The sequence below is a fragment of the Peromyscus eremicus genome, chromosome 12, assembly GCF_949786415.1.
Source record: "Peromyscus eremicus chromosome 12, PerEre_H2_v1, whole genome shotgun sequence".
Classification (NCBI taxonomy): domain Eukaryota; kingdom Metazoa; phylum Chordata; class Mammalia; order Rodentia; family Cricetidae; genus Peromyscus; species Peromyscus eremicus.
The window spans coordinates 75,319,981-75,342,792 of NC_081428.1; positions in this window are offsets into that span (position 1 = coordinate 75,319,981).

Below are 22,812 nucleotides of genomic sequence, written 5' to 3' on the forward strand. Positions count from 1 at the left end.
CATACTGTAAACTTTTATCTCAGTATTTGTAAGTTGTTCATTAGTTATATTTAAAATCTATTAAAAAAATTGACTTAAAACTTATAACAAAAGACTCACAGTTAAAACTTATACAAAGATAATTTTAAATTGCTATACCATACTAATACATGATTCAACTCAGTATTAGAATATACTACTTATGATGATAAAATTTTAAGGTTATAAAGCTCTACTCAGATTAATAAAAGCTGATCTAAGATGTATGTCTAACTACTTATGTATTTGTTAATTGTTCAACACTAGACTACTAGAAAGTAACAACATAGGTTTAATGAATAAAGTAATCTAGGTTTATAAATTTCTAAGGTCTACCCAAGTTCATAGTAATAATAGTTATCTAGCTTCTTTGTCTTTGTTCAGTTTGTTAAGCTTTAACTATTTGAATACACTAAGTCATACAAAAAAACTGTGACATTCTATTTTGATGCTAAAGATTTTTCAATTAAATCTTCAACTCCAAGTTTAAGGCTTAAACTTAATAGGGACAAAGCTATAAAATCCTAACTTTATACAAGCTACTTTCAAATTCTTCAGAGATATACTAAATATGGCATTACAAATATTTAAGCTTCCATAATAAATAGAACTGCCTCCTCCTAGAGGAAAGTATCCAAAGAAGATAGATAGGGCATGACAACTCCACCTGGATTGTGGCAATGTTAACTACTGGGCAAAAGTGCCCTATCCCCCCCCCAAAAAAAAAGCTGGGCAATGGTGGCACATGCCTTTAATCCCAGCATCTGGAGGCAGAGCCAGGTGGATCTCTATGAGTTCAAGGCCAGCCTGGTCTACAGAACAAGATCCAGGTCAGGCACCAAAACTACACAGAGAAACCCTGTCTCTTAAAAACAAAACAAAACACAAAGTGCCCAATGCCTTGCCTGTTTCCAGGGCTCTGCTCAAATTGTGAACACTTTTTGGGTTGGTTGCCCTATGTTGCCTGGTCAAAGTAAGGTTAGTCCCCCAAATTGCTCCTCTACAGAAAAATCATATACTTGGATCTGGCATCCAAAAGCTTATGCTGCTCTGTCTGACAGTTAAAGGTTAAATGTTGGCCTATGTGACTTCTGCCACTACTGAAGACTACCAGAACCTAAAGTAACCCATCTAAGGTAATGGGAATGTCTCTGTCATTTTAATTAATACATAGATCATTTAGATTATACTTCCAGCCATAGTTTATCCTTCTCAGATCTCTGGGGATTTTTGACTGACTGTAGCTTTAGCAGCACCAAGCCTACCAACTTCATTTCTAAGGTTACAACAGCATTCTCTTCATATATAAAAATCTGGTCTCAAACCTCACTTACCTAGAGCTTCTAGGCCTCCAGCTAAGAAAGACAAACAATTTACCTTGCTACCAGACTCTTAAAAGACATAAACTCACAAAACAGGTTTCAAAGCAATCTTTTACTATTCTTTTATTTAAAGTAAATTGCTTTACAATGACTGCTGTCAGTAATCAACCATTTGACCTGTGTCTCATTGTAAATATTTTTTTAAGATTTATTTATTTATTATGTATACAGTATGCATGACTGTAGGCCAGAAGAGGGCACTAGATCTCATTACAGATGTTTGTGAACCACCATGTGGTTGCTGGGAATTGAACTCAGGACCTCTAGAAGTGCTCTTAACCTCTGAGTCATCTCTCCAGCCCTAGTAAATAATTTTTAATAAAATGATGTAAGGCATACAGAAAATAAGAAAAAGGCTTCGAATTTCTTTTCTTTACTATGCTATTGTTATACTAAGACTTCAAAAGTTCAGAGTTTTGAGATTAATCAATAGAGTTCTGATAAGCTATAAATCTGGCTCTGGTAATCACTGACTACTGCTATTATCATAGTCACAAGCTCAAGATTTTAAATTTCCTTTGGTTGTCTTCTAAGTATAGACTTAAAAGTGCTTTTCATTGTGTTAAAAACATATGTCTAAACACCCAGTCTTCTGGATAGAAGAAAGAGTGTTAATGCTTTTAACCCAAAATCATTTTGTGTTCCCAAGCATTTTACTATAACTCAAAGGTGTGAATCTACTGCTTTTTCTAAAATTTGGATTTCAATACAGATTGCAAACAGTGTTAATGCTACCATATCTGAAATTTTGTCTCTTTCTTAAACTTTAAAAAATTCTTGTAAGGATCATGGAATCGACTTGGATCCACCTCTCACAGGTCAAACTGACTCCAGATAAGTACTATCAATCAACAACCTGTTCCCCACCTGCCTATTCCACTTATTCCCAAGGCTGGGATCTCTCTCTCTCTCTCTCTCTCTCTCTCTCTCTCTCTCTCTCCTAGTCTTGGGAGTCCCCAACTCCCAGGCCTGAAAGTTTCAAATGTGCACCCAAGCAAAAGTGTTCCCTGAACTTTTCTTTACCTTCTCTTCCTACTCTACCTGTTCTAGCAGGTTTCAACAACTGCAGACTGCTCCAGCAACAAGGTGTTTCCTCAAAATCTGCATCCCTGACAATTTCAAAGCAGCTATCTGAGGTGGTCCAGCCTCACAAACTGCTCCAAAGCATGTAGCCCTAGATGGTCCCAGCAGAGTTTGGATAGCAACTAAAACAGTCTGCTCTATCTGGACCAGCATTCCAGCTTTCCTGCCCCCAATCAACGATGATGCCCAATGTCATCAGGAAGCAGTGATAGAGAAAATTGCATGTCACCTTTTATCATTTGTTTATTATCAACAAAAAAAGTTGGGGTGTTAGGTTTCAAACCTGGGAAAAATGGCTGAGGTACCAGTTAACATATCAAAGCAGACCTGGCTGGCAGGTTCTCCCTGCATCCCCCTAGTCCCTACCTGTTACAGGGCCCTCCTGGCTGGCATACTCTGGCCCATACCCTGAACTCTCCAGCCCTGGGGGCTGGGCTGTTCTTTCTTATAATCCAACCATTTTGGTTGCCCACTCTCTTTGACCATTTGGGCCCCCTGGCTGCTGCACCTAGTCTCCCTCTCTCTCTTCTGCCTTTCCCACCCCCTCACTCCACATGGAACAGCTCATTTTGATCATATATGCTCTGACTTTCCCAGAGGTCCTTGCCTCTGGCTATGCTCTCTTACTATCTACAATAAACCTTGTCCTCCATCATACCTAGGAACAGTCATACTCCTTTTCTTTTCTTTCCTTTTTTATTTCTTTTTTTTTTCTCATTCATTCACCTACCCTGCATCAAATGTAGAAGCTAGTGGAGACAGAACTACAGCTCCACCCTCATGGATTCCAAGCTAGAAGGCAAGTTGGCAAAAATCTAAAAATATTTTTTGTTATTTTTTTCTTGAGTTTTAAATTCCAAGGAACATGGCTTGGTGGCTAATGGTGCTTATTATCTGATATTCCTCCCACTGGCAATTTCAAGCCCCTGGCTCCACATTTCAGTGTCCTTTGTTTTTCTTTCCTTCTGTTGGGCTGAGAGTTAGTTGTGTAATTCTGATCAAATGTAACTGGGGTGCCCAAGAATATCTCTATGTGAATCAGGGTTGCTACCTCCAAGTTGACATCAAATTGATTTGTACCCTAACTCTGTGCTCTGTGTATGGCCACTGCCATCACTAGAATTTCAGAAAGTGTCCAGAGGCTGGGTGCATATATTTTGTTTTCTTAGTACAACAACCTATGGAAGCTATTTAGTCACCAGCTTGCTGTGGGTATATAAAAGTGAGGTGGGGAAACAGCCCTGTCACAAAGTAGATGACACTCTAAATCTCTACCTTATAAATTCCTGCTTAGAGGGATTACCTAGGGATATATATGTATATACATGCACATATATGCACATAACAACCAATGAAAAAAGGCCATGAATTTGGAAGAAAGCAAGGAAAGGAATATGGGGAGCTTTGGAGGGAGGAAAGGGAAGAGAGAAATGATGTAATTATACTACAATCTCAAAAACTTAAGAAAGAAATAGAAAGAAAAATTTAAAAAACGGAGGCCATATATGTGAGAGGCTTTGGAGGGAAGAAAGGGAAGAGATAAATGATGTAATTATGTTATAATATCAAAAGTAAAAGAAGAAAAAGAAGTCTTGCTTAGACAGGCAAGCAGATGATCTCTCAGGTAGTGAAAAAGCTAAGAGAGGTATGACCTCATCCTCACACTATTGTAACAAATTCCTTAGGAAGGGAAGGTAGGCTAGTTTTGCACCAGTCCAAGCAAGGATGCACATCACAGGTCAGATAGCAGAAAGAGGCAGAAATCATCCATGGTCCTACAATATCTTTCACGCTAGGGCCCTATGGACCTCACATTAGACACCACCTCCTTTAACTCCAAGTACCTCCCAATACAGCCATCCTGGGACCAAATGTTTAACACATTGTCTTGGGGATACACTCATCTTACTCACACCATATCAAGAGGCACAGAGATTGCCAATGCTAGGGCTGTTATTTTACTTAAGATTGTCTTTGGACAACAGGTTGGATAGTTGCTTGGGGAGAGCAGGTCACTGACCCTGCCAAGTTGAGCATTGGCAGACTTTAAAAGCCTTCAGTGAGTTCTCAAGGGCTGAAATGGGGTGGACTCAGAAAAGGCACAATAGACAGAGGTCTTGCACACAGGCTGGATGCAGCTGGACTTGGGCAGAGAAGCTGAGCCAGTAGAATAAGAGGCCTGGTCTTTGAGTATATACATTTTGGGGGGAAGTGAACTAAATGTGTGATGAACTAGATGAGAGCTGTGAAAGGAAAAGATGAGTCAAGCGTGACTTCAGTGCGGGGGCAGCTGCAGCCCCACCCTAACCCCCAAGCTTATCAGGGCTGCTTTCCAAACAAAGGGTCATTTAGTTCAGCAGCTCTTCCAAAAGAAGGATCTCCCACCACATATCTCTGGGCTCCACCTCCCCTCCACCCTCAGCCCTCAGGGGAAGGGAGGCTGACAGAGAGAGGGAGTCAAGCTATCCTTCTGGCAGGAAGACATTCAAAGGGAACTTTTTCCTAGAATTGTAACAGCAAGCTGCTAAAAATGAGGCTTGAGTTTACAGGGCACATACTGGAAATGAAGGCTATTAATAGGACCCTGCAGGCTGGCTGCCATGCTACACAGGCTGTGAGGCAGAAGCCCGCCCTGCAGTGTCTGCAAGTGGGGAACAAAACCAATGCTGTTAAGTAGGGCAGGGAAAGAAAATTATTTCACAGATGCCTTAAGAATGCAAGAAGGGTTCGTAATCATTTTTCAGTACATGGTAACTCAGAGCTGTAAGCTAGTGGCTCATATTTAAGACACACACACACACACACACACACACACACACACACACACACACACACACACATTTGAATGCTCAGGGAGGAACAGATGAGTCAGAGCCTTCTGCCCCAGCACTCAATGACACCTTGTGTAGGCAGGGATTAGACGAGCACACACATGAGAGCAGCATCTCTAAAAACTACATGCTGCCAGAACAAAGCAGAAACCAGGAAGCAGAAAAGAGTTGCTGAAAAACTGCCCATTTCTGTTCAGTGGAGGAAAACCCACCCACCCCGCAAAGAACCCTCCAAACCGTTATTTCCAATAATGTTTCTTTTCCTCTATAGTCAATGCTTTGAAAAAAATGTAGGGGTTATAGGACACCCATCTCATTTTGACAGCTGAGCTTGGCAAGCAGAACTACTCTTTTTGAGACAAAATGAGTTTCCCATCGGTAAATTGGGCACAAGCTTCATTCAGCACAGTGTTGTGAGAACAAAGTAGAATGATGTGTGTTTGGTCCCTGTCACTCGAAGCAAATATGAGTTTGCTTTTCCAGATGCTGATAGAAGAGGGACACGGGGAACTCACAGCCTATTTATTGTATTTGCTCATTGGTTTGTTTTTCAGAATTTGCATAATCTGGACAAAGGAGATATAGAGCCAAAACCTATCTGCTTGTTCTCTTGAACACTTGTTCTCAAGCCCCTGTGATACTAGGCAAAAGGATATGAGACCTGGCCACAGGCCCAGTAGGTCGAGGGTGTTGTGTGCAGGTCCCAGGGACGAAGCCAGTTGTATTTGATAGACCTCTTCCCATGAGCAGACAGATGAACCAGTGGCATAGGAAATATCATCAGATGTGTTAGGCAGCTGCTCCTTTCTGCCCAGACAGTGCTTTCAGACACCCTAAACCAGCTCTGGCCATCAGAAAGAGCTCTTTCTGAGTCACACACCCAGGAAGCTATTTCTCATTTTTAAAGGCATATTGGAAGATCAAATGATGAAGTATGTGTTTCCAATGGGTTTGAGAGCACTTAGTGTTTCAGTCTCTGTGGCTGTTGAATGAGTATGCCATGACACAGGTTTGGATAATGAGGGCTAGCAAACAAGCAAACTCTGCCTGGTGTTCCTCAGCACCTGTTCTTTCCATGTTCCCTGTGAGGGAAGAGTAGAGCTCAGAAACTATGTCCTCAACACTATCTGGTCCTGTTTCTCCTCCCTTCAAGCAGCTGACTATCTGGCTCCATGTGTACAATTGGCAGGCACTCATTAAATGTTCCTGGATTAAACACACATTCCTCTCCTCATCTTCCTATCTTCCCTATCCTCCACATTCTATACATAATCAACGTCTCCTTAGGAGGCTCAGGACTCAGGGCCAGCCTCCTATAATGTCACAGCTGCACATGCAAGTCGTATTCTTTCTCACTAAGTGGGTCTTACTTCTATGAGCGGTAATTATATTTCATCTAGCTAGTACATGTATTTGAGCTTTAAAGAAATTCTGGCTTTATCATACAGCCTTGTACTATCAGTACTTTATTGCACTGTCTTGAAACCTTTTCCTTCTTCTTTCCCTCTCTATCTTCCTTTTCTTTAAGAGCCTTGTCGCCTGAGAGGATGTGATGAGGCTCCACTTCTGGCCAGGCTCCCACACGGACTTGGAAAAGGGCCTTCAGAGGGCACTTGCCCCCAACTGGCTTCCATCAAATGCTCAGGAATGTCTGCCAACTCTTCTGGTCCATCTCTGTCCTGTACATTGACAGAAGTCCAGCCATACATTTTACCCATCAAGAATTTCACTCAGGGAAAGTGAACATCCACCTGCACCACAGCAAAGGAAGGGGATGAGATCTTCCCAGGAGGCAGCAAAATCAAAGGGACTCAGTGTTGAGCATCCCTCAGAACATCCTCTGATTTCCCAAGGCTGAAGGAATTATTCTGAAGGTATTAATAGAATGCAGATGTTGGAGAATGTGGCTTCAAATTCTGCTGAATAAATGACCCTGTTGGGAGGTCGTTTTCAGTCTCCAGGGACATTCCAGAGAGGGCCCAGCTGATTGTCTCATATTGAAACAACATGTCCAAGACACATTCCAGCCTGAAGCAAGCGGAACAGGGCTACTCTGACCAAGTATAAATCATGAGGCAAAGGGCAACTACATCCCTCAGTGCTGCCCTCCTCCTTCCTGGTTTCCTCCACCTCCTCCTCCTACCCCCAAGGAAAACAGAGGCTGAGTAACAGGCTGCCAAGCCAGGCCGCTGAGGCGCCGGCTGGCTGGCGGCACACATGCGGCAGTTTGGGAAGCTTGCAGCTTTCCATGCTGTGGCCCGGATTGTTTTGCTTCAGCACTTTGTTTCTGATCTTCAGTCAAGTCCTAAAACACCCAGCTCCTCTAGAGAATTCAGTCTGACCTTATAAGAGTTAACACCAGATCACCCTGGAGAGATTGGGGCAGATAAGAGAAATTCTCCTGGAGGGAAGCATGTGCCAGAAAGGCAGGGTGGGGGATTTCTTTAGAAAGTGAATGCATTACTTGTGAAAATATTGGCCATCCAATAAAAAGAATGAAGTGTCTTTCAAGAGACAGTTTGCCAAATGGAAAGAAAGTCTTCTTTCAAAGACAGCCAGACCTGGCAATGCTTGGTGAGCTGTGTGTTCAGGACAGGACACAAATTAGCTGGGCTAGGGTAGAAGGCATTCCCCAGCAGCCTTTGGCTGGCCACTGCACTGGATTGAACCTGGCCTTTGTAAGCTTGGTGTGTTAAGAAAACACAGACAAGCCCACAATATCCTTTGCTGGGGAAGTCTAACATCAGGCCCAGCCCACCACCCACCCCACTGGGCAAACCCAGAAGCTGTGGTCTAGATTTCCAAGGCCACCAGGGATGCTGATGGTGACCTGAGAGGACACCAGGTAGAAAAGGGAGGGGAATCTGTTCTCACAACTCAGAGGACTCATTGGTAATAGGGACAGGACATAGGCAAAAGCTGAGTGTCAGCCAACATGGTAATGCTAAGCTCCCTGCATGGCTGCCAGACCTGATGAGCACTGTCCCTGTGTCCCACCCAGCCAACCAGACTCAGGAGCAATGCCCCAGTAAATGCCCCAGTAACACTTGATGATTGTTACTGTTGAGACAGAACTACCCAAACCAGATGTCCTTCAAAATGCAGGGCCAAGCATGGACTCTGGTGCAGAAGACAGAACGAGGATGCCAACCAGATGGGGCATGTGCTTAATGCAAACCTCCCATGTCTTCAGCCTGCCAGTGGATGATGTGGCCTTACATGTGATTGTGCACATGGTTTTCTGTGATAAGTCTTGCTCCCATGGAGACATGGGCAGAGGAGTTCCCAAAGGGCTGTAGGCAGTCCATCTTGCTTAGAAAATAATTTAGAGCAGAAATATTATTAGAAAGGCTTTTGCCCATACATGGGTGGGTGAGCAAACATGGGCGAGCCAGGCCAGCCAGAGGGCTGAGCTTTAAAGGGAGTTCTGAATTGGAAAGAAATAATCAAATTATCTTTTCCCTCTCAGAATTTATCAGAAAGCAAGATTACTTGCTAACATGCCAAATGTTTGACTTCCTTAGGGAATAGAGGATGTGCTTTAGTTCCCATGCAAGTCTAGCTTTGAGGTGCCCAGGTGGCTTTCCATGTTTTTGCTGCCTCTAGAGAAGGACAGAGTGGGAGCCATCTTCACTCTCTGCAGGGAGCAGAGGGTGTTACAGGAACCAAGAAAGAAACAGAGTCAAGTTTGAGGACCAAAAAGGTTGGGATGAGGAAGTAGAGTAAGGACTGCTTATGAGTTACCCAGGTGATGGCCACAGGAATTTTACTTTAGGCAAAGGGAGCAGGTAGAAGATGGAGACAGTTGAGTCTGTAGAAGTCACCAGCCCAGACCTCTGTAGTTGACTGAGTCTGAACAGTGCTTTTATAATTGAAACATGTGGACAGCACAATACCCCTATCCTGGTACCTTTGGACACAGAGCCCAGACTATGTACATTTATGTTGTGCCACATCTGTCACTGAAACTCTGTCTGTGTTAAATAGAGACTTGTTCTTCCTCCCTCCATCAAACACTGCTAGACACGTCTCTATATCTATGAATGTGAGAATTCTATGTACCTTTTCTAGGTTTAGTTACATGGTGCTTGGTTTTTTTGCCCATCTTCTTTTGCTTAATAAAATAGTCTTACTGTTTATACATTCTGTACCCTGGACAAAAATTTCTTTATTAAAGCTGAATGATATTCTATGCATATGGATGCCACATATTGCTTCTCTATTCATCTACACCTGCTGGCTATTGTAGCAAATGCTGCCAAGCACATGACAGATGTCCCTTCAAGAACCTGCTTTGACTCATGTCTTAGTTTGATTTCTGTTGCTGTGATAAACATCATGGCCTAAAGCAGTAGTTTTCAACCATGCTAATGCTGTGACACTTTAATACAGTTCCTCATGTTGTGGTGACCCCCAACTGTAAAATTATTTCATTGTTACTTCATAACTGTAATTTTGCTACTCTTATGAGTCGGAACATATCTGATATATGAACTCACCAAAGGGTCGTGGCCTACAGGTTGAGAACCACTGAAAAGCGACTTTAAGAAGAAAGAGTTTGTTTGGATTATTGTTACAGTCCATCATGAAAGTACTTCAGATGGGGACCAGGAGGCAGGACCTAAAACAGAGACAATGGGGGGTGGATCACCAGCTTACTCCCATGACTTATTCATCCTGTTTTCTTGTATAAACTAGGATGACCTACCCAGGGGTGGCACCACCCACAGTAAGCTGAGTCCTCCCACATCAAAATTATTAAATCAAGAAATTTCCCTACAAACTTGCTACACATCAATCTGTTGGAAGCATTTTCTCAATGGAGATTCCTTCTTCCCAGGTGAATCTAGCTTGTGTCAAGTTGACAGAAAACTAACCAGCACCAACTGCAGATGAGATAGCTACAGCATGATTGCCCTATTCCCTTTAAAGAAACAGCTTAACTGTCTTCAAGTAGCTACCTCATTGACTGTATGCCTCCATACTTTCTCTAGCCCTTCCTGTGAGTCTTTTGAGGAGAAAAGCCTTGAAGGATTTTTCCAAGTACTCCCTGCAATGAACTGAGGGGACCATAGTCCTCACTTTTTATGAGTTAATCATATACCCTAATTCTGGACATATCATTATTAGGTCATACAAGGCCTTCTTTGCTATAATTTTAAAACTCTGTTAGATCCTATATTGTCCTACAGTCCCATTCCCTTCAAAGGCAATTGTCTTCAAAATTCATCTCTTTATATTTAGACAAGTTCATGCAAGTCTGTTTTAAAGTTTTGGGTGCATGTGTCATTAATTGTGTGATTTACTTCATCATACTCCCTACTTTAACCAGGAAGTCTGCTTGCTAGACTTGTATGTTTACATATTCATGAATTACTCCAAACTTGGATTAAAAATACTGAGAGAAAATGTGTATATAATGAGCATATATAGTTTTTCTTTCTGTTTTTATTCCCCAAACAACTTAGTATAATAATTGCTTGCATGGCTTGTAGATGTACCTAACCTTCTTATTAAATAAGAAACACAGAACCAATGCAAAGAAGAAAGCCAAGAGGTCAGAACTAAGAGCTAAAACCTTACCCTTCCTCCTGCAGTGGTCCTACCTCTCCGAACTAGGTACCCCTGTGTTAAAGTCTTTATATAGTGTTCCTGTTCTGCCTTCTCATTGGTTGTAAACCCAACCACATGACCGCCTCGTCACAGCCTGTCTGTATAGGCCTCCAGGTTTTCCTTGCTTGGTATTGAGATTAAAGGCATGTGTGTCCAATAATGGCTGTATCCCTGAACACACAGAGACTTACCCAGCTCTGCCTACCAAGTGCTGGGATTACAAGTGTATGCCACCACTGCCCTGCTTTCCTATGGCTTGCTAATAGCTCTGACCCCCCGGGGCAACTTTATTTATTAACATACAAATAACATTTTAATACAAATAAAATATCACCATATTTCCCCTTTTCTATTTTAATAAAAAGGAAAAAAGAAAAAGCTTATAACTAACATAAGAAAAACTATATACAAAAGTACAATAACTATATACAATATATACAAGTAATAAATACCTAAACAATGTCTAGTTCATTTGTATTTGACAAATTCAGAGAAAATAATTCCATTATCTATTCTATTGTATCTAATTCACTTTCTATCCTAATTAATCGTCAACTAACTAACCTTCAACTCCCTCAGAGACCCAAGAAGGAAATAATATTAGCTAACAAAAAAAATAAAAACAGGAAGTATATGCAAGCAACTTCCAAAAACTTGTGAGTTGACAGAAACAGCCAGCTGCCTGGACAATCATCTGAGGTTTCTTCGCAGTGTTGGGGCATCATCTTCAGCCTATAGGCTTAGCGTATCTGACAGACTCATTTGTGAAGTAGAATGTACACAAGGTCAACAGTTCAACCTCACATTGGTTGAGAGCAGTCTATATACCAGAAATACCTGAATTCCACTAGTGTCATGTCATGATTCAGGATTTTAAATTCTGGAAATTGTTGATGTTTTTTGAATTCAGCTGTCCATTCTTCTTGTCTGTGTGTGTATGTGGCTTCATTTCAGCATCCCGTTCTTCTCCACATCCCTCTATTAAATGCTATTCTTCTGTTGAGAGGTGTGAGCTTAATTACTCTTCAAGAATAACTGTTTCAGCTACCTCCCCATTGCACATCAGAAGCCATTGGCCCACTGCCTGTTTAGCTGCCTTTGAAGAAAAGGGCACTGTACCTTTCCTGGATTATGAAGGCCACTTCAGGGATGGTGCCATATTGTCCTGGCCTCAGAAGATGCCTTTTAATAAAGCCATAACCACACTTGTTTTGGCAAGAATCAGTAGTCCTTTGTTTCTTGTCTTGTCTGTCCTGTTTGTCAGCAGTTGATTCGAGGATACTTTGTTGTCCAGTGGCTAACTTTTGCTACAATGAAAGTTAACTCAAATTGCAGTTTTTTCAATGCCCATATTTTCTCTGAAGTAGATTGGTACTGTCAGGAGCCGACATGTCTCATAGTCATAACAAAAAAGAAAAATTTTCTAAGTTATTAAAACATTTTAAACGCCATATTCTGTAGATCTCTGAAGGTTTGAAGATAACCTGTCTTTCTAAAATATATCTACTCAATATTGAAAACATATCTAATATAACTACAAGTTTTATTATAATGTCTAACTACTAACTTTCATTTCTTTATATCCTAATAGTTGGTAATAACAACATTCAAGGATTAGAAAATTGCATTACATTGTTAAATGAATGGTACAATTAGAAATATACATATAGCATTTTCTAACAATATCAATTTCAATATATATAATTTGTATACAATATAAAACAATCCAATCCAATGTAAAGTATTTACATTTTTCTTTTCTTTCTTTCTTTCTTTTTTTTTTAAATAAGAACCTTAAATCTAATCTCCTTTGCTTAGCCCTTTTTCTCACCCTTGACAACAACTTGTAACCAACCCTCCTAATCAATGAAAATTATCCGAGACCCAAAACCCATTAAAAGACCTAAAAGACCAAAAAAACCAACCACCCCACACCACCTCTTTAGGAATGTGGGCGTCATATTCTTGAAATTGCTTCCTGCTGGGTATGAGCGAAGTTATTTTTATCCTGAAAGAAAAATTTTAGGTTAATTGTCAAATTCTAGGAAAGGTAACTATATCCTTCGTTATCCAGTCTGTGTATAATGCCAAAGTTCAGGGTTTATCTCAAATCCTTATTCAAGTAGTCTTTGAGACTGGATCATCTCAGCTAGCTCTCTCAAAATTGCTCTGAGCACTTTGTAGTTCAAAGCTGATCTGTAGATGATGTTTGTCAGCTTAGTGATGTTATTATTGTCCACGTGGAATTGTTGTTGTTGTGGGGCCCCATCTTCTTCCTGGAGACTTCAGTTGATGTTAGGCCTGACTGTGATTTCCTGCAAAAAACTGATAAGAGACTCGAACACAAAGACTATATATGCGGCTTTTTAGAATTAGTTAGTACTCTATATGACCATTTTTATCTTAAAGTTTAAAATGTATATATATATATATCTATATATATTAATCTTGTAAATTTTGATATAAATTTCATACTTTAAGAAAAGTTTAAAGAATCAGAATAGAATCAAAGAGTTGAGATTAGTAATAGAATAGTCCCTTAATTAATTCGGCTTTTCTCCTGTCCCATAGCAGAAGATGGCTCTTTTCTTCTGGCATGATACAGGGAGTTTGCATTTTCCTTTTAACAACATGCTTGAGTTTAAAGAAGGAGAGAGCCATTCTCCAACTCCAAAGTCAGCTTTAAATTTTAATTGGACTGGGACTATTAGAAGTTAAATAGTGTTAAATCTTTAAAGAAAAGCAGAAACAAACATTTAGGAAGACATAAAATTTTTTAGATAACATACCCATACGCCATTTCACTCTGTTTCTTAGGATAGACGATTTGTCCCTTTTCTTCAGTTGTCTCATTTGTCCAGTGTTCTTCAAATTCCTTAACCTTCATTCTCCTAAAAGACAAAAACAAAAACCTTTCCCCAAGGTTTTTTGGGGATGTTCCTTTTTGGCAAGTTATTATCTGATTAAATGAAAAGACATGTGTTACTGGTATAAGTTAGTTTAAATTGGATGTTCATGATAGTTGATGAATTATCACCTCCTCTAATTAAGAGGTCTCTCTTGTTCAAATCGAACCTTTATCAATTTTGATGGTACCCACAGCTTATTTTCTCCTGTAGAAATAAAAGCAAAACCTCGTCCCCAATGTAATACATATCCTGGTTTCCATTCTGAGGTCAGCACATCCTTAAAGTATATAGGTTGATTTAATTCTGTAGTTTTTTCTATTATCCAATGTCTCTCTGCAGCTGTTGTTCCTTTCTCATTGGCATTGAGAAAATTCAAAGTTAATAGAGCATTATGTAGTCTATTTCTGGGGGTTTTTGTTACTCCTTTCTGTTTATTTAGCATATCCTTTAGAGTTCTGTTTGATCTTTCTATAACTGCTTGACCTGTAGGATTATGTGGTATACCTGTAATATGATTTATATTATAATAAGCAAAAAACTCTTTCATTTTAACAGAGACACATGATGGAGCATTATCAGTTTTGATTTGTGCAGGTATACCCATAATGGCCATAACTTCTAGCAAATGAGTGATTACAGAATCAGCTTTTTCAGAACTCAAAGCAGTTGCCCATTGAAATCCTGAATAAGTATCAATAGTGTGGTGTACATATTTCCATTTTCCAAATTCTGCAAAGTGAAACATGTCCTTCTGCCAGATTTCATTCCTCTGAGTACCCTTTGGGTTACATCCTGCTGGTAATGGTGTTTGATTATAGAAGGAACAAGTAGGACATTTCTTTACTATTTCTTTGGCTTGTTGCCAGGTTATGGAAAAATCCTTTTTTAAACCTTTACTATTGACATGATGTTTTTTATGAAATTCTGAGGCCTCCAATACATTTCCTATCAATAATTTATCAATCTCATCATTGCCTTGTGCTAGAGGGCCTGGCAGACCAGTATGGGATCGGATGTGAGTTATATATAAAGGATGACTCCTTTTTCTGATTGTATCTTGTAATTGAATAAATAATGAAGTTAATTCTGAAGCATCGTGGATAAATTCTGCAGTCTTAATATGTAATACTACTCTTTCAGCATACTGAGAGTCAGTTACTACATTGAGAGGTTCTGAAAAATCCATTAATACCAACAGAATAGCATACAATTCTGATTTTTGAACTGAATTATAAGGACTTTGAACCACTTTACTTAAATTTTCTGATTTGTAACCTGCCTTTCCTTGTTTGTTGGCATCTGTATAAAATATACGAACTCCAGATATGGGTTTTTTCCTCACAATTTGAGGCAAGATCCAATTAGCTCTCTTTATAAGATCAGTTCTATTGCTTTTGGGATATTTGCTGTTAATTTCTCCCAAAAAATTACTACAAGCTTTTTGCCAAGCTTCATTTTCTATTCATAATTTTTCAATATCCTCCTTAGTTAAAGGTACAACAATTTCTGCTGGGTCTATTCCTGCTAACTAACAAAGTCTCAATTTTCCTTTCCAAATCAAGTCAGAGATTTTTTCCACATAAGTTTTTAATTTTTTATTTGGTTTATTTGGTAAAAATATCCATTCTAATATAATATCTTCCTTTTGCATTAATATTCCTGTTGGAGAATGCCTAGAAGGTAAAATAACCAAAATGCAATCCAGCTTTGGATCAATACATTCTACGGGCCCTTCATGTACTTTCTTTTCTACCAAGGCCAATTCTTTCTCAGCTTCAGGTGATAATTCTCTTGGACTGTTCAAGTCCTTATCACCTTCTAAGGTTTTAAACAAATTATTCAGTTCATCATTTTTTACCCCAACAATAGTTCTTAGATGAGAAATGTCTCCAAATAATCTTTGAAAGTCATTAAGAGTCTGTAGTCTATCTCTCCTAATTTGCACCTTTTGAGGTCTAATTTTTTTGAAGTTCTATTTTATATCCTAAATAATTAATAGAATCTCTTTTTTGTATCTTTTCAGGGGCAATTTATAATTCCCAGCAAGGCAAAATTTTCTTTACTTCTTCAAACATTCTTTCTAAAGTATCTGCATTTGAGTCAGCTAGTAAAATATCATCCATATAATGATAAATTATAGATTTAGGAAATTTTTTACATATCACTTCCAATGGCTGTTGTACAAAATATTGGCACAGAGTTGGGCTATTCAACATTCCCTGTGGGAGGACCCTCCATTGAAATCTTTTAACTGGTTGAGAATTATTATAAGTAGGCACTGTGAAAGCAAATCTTTCTCTGTCTTTTTCTTGTAATGGTATTGAAAAGAAACACTCTTTTAAATCAATAACTATGAGAGGCCATCCTTTTGGTAACAGAGTAGGCAGAGGAATTCCAGATTGTAGAGAGCCCATTGGCTGAATTACTTTGTTAATTGCTCTAAGGTCTGTTACCATTCTCCATTTACCAGATTTCTTTTTAATAACAAATACAGGAGAATTCCAAGGGCTGGTTGATTCCTCAATATTCTGAGCATTTAACTGTTCTTCTACCAGCCCTTCTAAAGCCTGGAGTTTCTCTGTTGTTAAAGGCCATTGCTGGACCCATACAGGCTTGTCTGTTAACTATTTTAAAGGTAGAGCTGTTGGTGTCTTTGGAAGATCATCAGTTGTTGTGCTCTGTTCTTGTATACTATGGATGGCTGGTGACCACTCAGAATAATGCCTTCTAATATTTCTCTCAGAAACATGTACTAATTTATGATTTGTTTCTGAGATTGGAGGGATATTAATCTGAGTATTCCATTGTTGTAACAAATCTCGACCCCACAGATTCATAGCTATGTTAGTCATATATGGTTTTAATTTTCCTTTCTATCCTTCTGGACCTATACATTCAAGCCATCTTGCACTTTGTTTCACTCGAGATAATGTCCCAATACCTAACAGTTGAACGTTTACCTCCTGAAGAGGCCAAGTTGGATGCCAACATTCTGGTGCAATTATGGTAATGTCAGCACCTGTGTCTACCAGACCAGACAACAAAACACCATTTATTTTTATTGTTAGTTTTGGTCTTTGTTCATTAATAGAAGTTTGTCAAAAAATTTTCTTTATGTTTTTTCCTGAATTTCCTATTTTTCTCTGTTTCATCATCTCGACTAACATGATTTATTCCAATAGACATTTGGTTATTTAGTTGCTTTGAGTAGGGGTTTCCTCTACAACTGCAGGAAAGGTTTGAACTGGATTTACTATGGGGGCCTGCCTGAGGTCCCTCTGGGAGTTTCCCGAAGCTCGAGGCAGAGGATTACCCTGTCTGTCCCTTGTTGAGCTACATTCGTTGGTCCAGTGTTTTCCCTTACCATACCTGCATACTCCAGAAGGAAGGGGCATTCTGTTGCCAGTGTTCCTTGAAGAAACATTATTTCTGGGAATGACCTGTTTACAATCCCTTTTCAAATGTCCTTGCTTTCCACATCCAAAACATCTAACATTGCTCAAACCTTTTGAAATTGCTTTTCCTACCCACATATCATCATGATCATAAGCCTCAACATTAACTGTATCTCTAATCCAATCTTCCAAAGGTGCAGATCTTGCCTTTAACGGCCTGATTATTCTTTTGCATGCTGCATTTGCATTCTCAAAGGCCAAAGATTCAATTATTATCTGACTAGCCTCTAAATTTGGGACCATTTTCTCTACTGCTGAAGTCAATCTTTGTAAGAAATCTGTGAAAGATTCTTTTGGGCCCTGTATAACCTTTGTAAATGACTCAGTTTTTTTTTCCTGGTTCTTCAACTCTGTCCCATGCATTCAAAGCTGCCGTTTGACATAGAACTAGGGTTTGGACATCATATAAACATTGTGTTTCTACTGAAGCATATTGGCCTTCTCCAATAAGCTGATCCTGACAGACTTGTATTCCGCTATCCCTCCATTGTTTTTCTATATTTTTAGCCTCATTATTGAACCACATTTTCCACTGGAGATGTTGTCCAGGTTCAAGAACAGCCTGTGCCAATTCCCGCCAGTCCTTTGGTATAATCCTATTACAAGTTGACCAGTTGTTTAACATTTGCTTTACATATGGGGAGTGCATGCCATAAGATGCTATTGCCTCCTTAAATCTTTGTAAGTTTAACATTTTAACTGGAGCCCAAGTATTTTGTTCATTCTCTTCATCAGGTAGCTGCTGTACCGCTACTGGATAAATTAAGGGTGATTGTGTGAAAACTGGCTTTCTTTCTGTAACCTTATGATCCAATTTTGAAACAACTTCACTGTTTATTTCTTCTGTCTGAATTTGAATTTCTCTATAATTCATTTTTACTGGTTTAACAAGTTTTTCTAAGACTGTTATCCTGTCACTTAAATTGACTATCTTTTTAAATAGTAAAATGAGGATAAGAAAAGTAATAAACTGAATAATTTGATCAATATTAATCTTTTCATATAGTTGTTCCATTGTCAGAGTGCCTAAAATTTCAAACAAAGTCCACTTTTCTTCCATTGTACACATAAAGGCCATTTTTTTTAATGTAGAAAAAAAAATCTCTTTTAAATAGATATGTTAATTGACTTACCAAGTCAGATATGTTAATTGACTTACCAAGTCTGGGTAGAACAGTAGAATCCCAGGGAATTTCAAAACAGCCACCTGGTGTTCGAGGTGTGAATCCAGAGAGAGAGAGAGAGAGAGAGAGAGAAAGCATAGCCGCTTGAGCCGAGTCAAGCCTTGGCTTTACAGGCAGGGGCCCTATTTGGCAGGGCAGGCCTGAGTTGTTTGTTGCAAGTAGCTCCAGCTGAGGGTCAGTCAGGTCTGGGCCCGAGCTAGGCAGCCGGGCCGCCCAGGCCGGAAACCGGACCTGCCGCCAAGCCAAGCCAAGCAGTTTTTAATGGATTTTTGTCACGTTGGGCGCCAAATGTAGATGTACCCAACCTTCTTATTAAATAAGAAACACAGAACCAATGCAAAGAAGAAAGCCAAGAGGTCAGAACTAAGAGCTAAAACCTTACCCTTCCTCCTGCAGCGGTCCTACCTCTCTGAACTAGCTACCCCTGTGTTAAAGTCTTTATATAGTGTTCCTGTTCTGCCTTCTCATTGGTTGTAAACCCAACCACATGACCGCCTCGTCACAGCCTGTCTGTATAGGCCTCCAGGTTTTCCTTGCTTGGTATTGAGATTAAAGGCATGTGTGTCCAATAATGGCTGTATCCCTGAACACACAGAGACTTACCCAGCTCTGCCTACCAAGTGCTGGGATTACAAGTGTATGCCACCACTGCCCTGCTTTCCTATGGCTTGCTAATAGCTCTGACCCCCGGGCAACTTTATTTATTAATATACAAATAACATTTTAATACAAATAAAATATCACCATAATGGCATTCATCAGGCATTTACTATTACTATTTATATTACATTGTGCAGGTACCAAAACTAATCTAGAGGCATGTGTGTAGTTTATATGGAAATATTACACAATTTAATATAAGAAATAGAAACTTGAGCACACATTGGTTTGGGTAGCCATGGTGGATCCTGGAAACAACCTTCCTCAAATAACAAGAGATTAAGGGCTGTGGGATGGCTCAACATGTAAAAATGTTTGTCACCCAACCAAATGACATGAGTTCAATCTCCCAGATCCCCATGGTGGAAGGAGAGAACCAACTCCCACTAATTGTTCCCTGACTTTTACACATGCTATGGTAACCCCTTCTTCCATAGATAAATAATGTAATAAAAACCATGTTTCTAAAACAGCCTGTCACTGGACTCCATACTGGGGCCATACTTCTGACATCACATATTTTCTATGCACTGCTGGCTACCAGTGTGGATCCCAAAGAAAGGAACCCAGACTGCCCAAGTCTGTGATCACACATTATATTTAATACTGAAAGTGTATCATTGTCTTTTGAATGTGAAAAGTCAGGTATTTTAACATTTTGTCCTTAGCTAGTTATTCCATTGTGGAGGGCTCTCTAGAAGACACATATCACTGGAGGTGAGCTATGAAGGTAATAACCATGGCTGGTCCTTGTCTAAGAAATAGACATGTCTTATTCTGGTCCAAGTTGTTTTCCTGATCTGCCATAGTGTAAGGAGCCTTGTCTGTGTATTCCCACTGCTATGTGCTCCACCATGCCTTCCTCACTATCATGAACTATATCATTTAAACTACAGGCCAAAATAAACCTTTCCTCCCTTAAGTGGCCAGGTATTTTGTCGCAACAGAGAGAAAAGTAACTAATACTGGCACTTTTGTGTCCTTTACCCCAAGGAGCCACCTGAGGATTCTCAGAGCCCCCAGGCTTAGGTCCCAAGGACAGTCTTGCATATGGCATGGCTAAAGAGGCCAAGCTTTGTTCAGCATTGCTTTCCTGTCCACAGTCACTCCAGTTACCCATGATGGCTTCCATCAAGCTATGAAGAAAAAGTGTCTGGTTATAGAGTTCAGACTTTGTCTTCTCAACAACATGTCTGCTGAAAGATTTCGTAAAGCTCTGTAAGCAAGATGTCTCATGGGTACCAGTGACAGGAGGAAGCTTTGTATTCCAAATAACTCTTAGGCAAAGCCACTCTCAACAGATGATGACTGTGACTGAAAAACAAAGAGTCAGTATGGAGGGATAAAACACTCTGCCCCACAGTTTCTCACTATCCAAACTGTCCTTCTGAACCCTCTCCTACCTTTACTGTCATACTTTAGTCTTGTGTGAAGTACACTGATTTCATCCACCAAGCTAAGGATTCTCTGTATCTTCCAACTGCATAACCACTTCTCACACTTCTGTAGTCTTCACCTAGACTATGGCAGTATACTCCCTCTACTACTCATTACTACTAATTTCTTCTTTAAAATGTTTTTGTCAGGGTAATTCCAAAACTCGCCTGTGCATGTGCTTCCTACAGATTTAACACTCACCACTTTTCTTGAGAAAGAAAATGTCCTGCACCTCCCCAAATAATGTGGCAGTATCGGCCCTGACCACCAACTTCTCAGACAGTGCTCCTAGTTGCTTCCAGCTGCCTTAAATCTCCCTCTTCCCTTTTTATCTACCTTTGTGTTGTCTTTAAAGTCTGGAGCCAGCGGGGCGGTGGTGGCGCACGCCTTTAATCCCAGCACTCGGGAGGCAGAGCCAGGAGGATCTCTGTGAGTTCGAGGCCAGCCTGGGCTACCAAGTGAGTTCCAGGAAAAGGCGCAAAGCTACACAGAGAAACCCTGTCTCGAAAAACCAAAAAAAAAAAAAGTCTGGAGCCCAAGAGAGGAAATCTTCCTCCATGTGTTCTCATTGTTTTGTGTGTCACTCCCTGACAGCACTCATGGAGTATATTCTTTTCAGTTTTGTATTTATTGTTTTAATGAACAATGGCAAGATACAGATCATAATAAAAGTCCATGCTAGCATTTCTTTTTGTGAATAAAGTTCTATTGAAACACAATCATGTTCCTGTGCTTATACAACATTATAACTGCTTCTGTCCTGCAACAGCAGAGCTGAACAACCATAACAGAGAAACAAAGATCCACCAGCCCTTTGGAAGTCTGGCTTTAAAAAAATATGACTTTCCCTGACATTATTTTGTATGTGGCACTAATTAACACAGAGATTGTATCTGGCTTTCACCACAGTGCCCCATGCACATAGGCTGATGCCATGCAGAAACCCCATCAACATTGGTTAAATTAATGGTTGGATCTGCCATGTTATCAAACCCCTCATGCTGTCAAGAGGCAAGGTGGTAACTTCATACCTTTTCTCCTGCCCTCTTGGGAATTCTGTTCAAAGCCCTAGGAAGAATGCTCAAAACTTCTTGGCACTTGTGTCTTCCTCTAAAGAGGAATTAGACATATAGATAGATAGAAACAGAAGACACAGCCAGGCGGTGGTGGCCTACACCTTTAATCCCAGCACTTGGGAGGCAGAGGCAGGCAGATCTCTTGAGTGTGAGGCCAGCCTGGTCTACAGAGTGAGTTCTAGGACAGCCAGGGCTGTTACACAGGGAAACCCTGTCTTGACAGAAGGAGGAGGAGGAGGAGGAGGAGGAGGAGGAGGAGGAGGAGGAGGAGGAGGAGGAGAAGGAGAAAGAGAAGGAGGAGAAAAAAGAGAAGAAGAAGGAGGAGGAGGAGGAGAAGAAGAAGAAGAAGAAGTGATTTTTTTAATGCATGTATTATGTGGGAACCAATTGTGGGTGGAAAATATTAAGGAGTGTATTACTGAGTATGTAGCCTATTTTGTCATTTTCTATTTTGTTATTTTCTCATAAATAATGTAGTCTAGCAACTATTTACATGGCATTTATAGTATTCTGGGTTTTGTAAGTAATTGAGGGATGGTTTAAAATGTACAGAAGATTGTATAGGCTGTGTGTAAATACTTTGCCATTTTAGCCATTTTATACAAAGGACCTGAGGGATTTAGGAATCCCTGGTAGATTCTTGAGCCAATTTCTTGTTGGTACTTAGGGACAGTTGTTCTCTGAATAGAAAATGTTTATTACTCAGGGTAAAGTAGAATTACTGTGCAGATTCAACACTTGCCCAACATCTTACATGTGTCCTTTAGGTATCCGGTATCCAGTCTTCATTTCATTCTATGCCAAGAACTGGGTTGAGGTGGGGAGACCATCTGAATATGTTCAACAATGTCTTCTGGGTTCGTATTATCCTTCTAACGTCTGAGCCTTTCCAAAACTATTGCTCAAGCTGTTCTCTTTCCAGTATGATGGATACATCTCTATAACCCTGAGAAAGGAAAGTCTGTCAGAAGAATGCCTGTTTTACGTTTCTAAAATGTGGTTGATCTCCACATGTCTTTTTCTCATGAAATATCTATAAAGATTGTACATAGACTGGTGTTCCATAGAATATATCTGAGAAATATATCGGTTTTAAAATCACCATTTGCTTATGCTGTTTGTTTAAAGACAGGGAAGCTCACATCCTGATTCTCTGTCATACCA